Consider the following 1,152-nt stretch of genomic DNA (forward strand, 5'->3'; position numbering starts at 1 on the left):
AGGACGGGATCCTTTGGAGGACGGGATCCTTTGCAGGACGGGATCCTTTGGAGGACGGGATCCTTTGGGGGACGGGATCCTTTCCAGGATGGGATCCTTTGCAGGACGGGATCCTTTGGAGGACGGGATCCTTTGGGGGACAGGATCCTTTCCAGGACGGGATCCTTTGGAGGACGGGATCCTTTCCAGGACGGGATCCTTTGGAGGACGGGATCCTTTGGGGAACGGGATTCTTTTCCAGGACGGGATCCTTTGGGGGACGGGATCCTTTGGGGGACGGGATCCTTTGGGGGACGGGATCCTTTGGAGGACGGTTTCCTTTGGAGGACGGGATCCTTTGGGGGACAGGATCCTTTCCAGGATGGGATCCTTTGGAGGAGGGGATCCTTTGGGGGACGGGATCCTTTGCAGGACGGGATCCTTTGGAGGATGGGATCCTTTGGGGGACGGGATCCTTGTATTTTATTAAACTTTTTAGATTATAGTCAAGATGAAAAATAAAACAATATTTAGAAATGACAAGAAACAAGAAAATACAAAAGAAATAAAACAAGTATAACATAATTGTGGTTATGATGGCACCCATCATAACCAAAATTAGTCATGTATCACTGATGTGATGTTTCTCCATTTTTCCCATTTGTCTTCACATTGTTCTTCTTGTATCCTCAGTCTATGTGTTAGAATCTCTATCTCATATGATGTGTTCACAGTCACCTTTAGCTCCTGTTAAATCTCAGTCTTTGGAAGGTCTAATATCAGAGATATAACGCGGAGCTACATCATCTCTTTCTCAGGTATGCTAGCATCTCAGCGGCACAGAGAGAAGAAGCTAAATGAGCATTAAACTAATGTGCAAATGCAAAGTTCACTTCTCCTTAGAAAGACTGACTTGTGTTCAGAAAAGGAGCTACTCCAGATAATTATCAGCCGTGTGCCAGCATGGTTTAATCATCCTGAAAGTGTTGACTGGACAGAGCTGAACCTGTAAGCGCAGACAGCTAACAGAGCTCTCCATCAGTCAGGGGAAATCTGCTGCACCATAGAGGTCTGGCTTTTACTCTCTGCAGCAGCTTCTGCTAAAAGCAGGTTAACAGGGTTAGTAGAGGTTGTTTTTTTATGTGTTCACACTTTTAGCTGAAAGAAAAGGAA

The sequence above is a fragment of the Cyprinodon variegatus genome, unplaced genomic scaffold (genome assembly GCF_000732505.1).
Source record: "Cyprinodon variegatus isolate N-32 unplaced genomic scaffold, C_variegatus-1.0 Scaffold1294, whole genome shotgun sequence".
Lineage (NCBI taxonomy): Eukaryota > Metazoa > Chordata > Actinopteri > Cyprinodontiformes > Cyprinodontidae > Cyprinodon > Cyprinodon variegatus.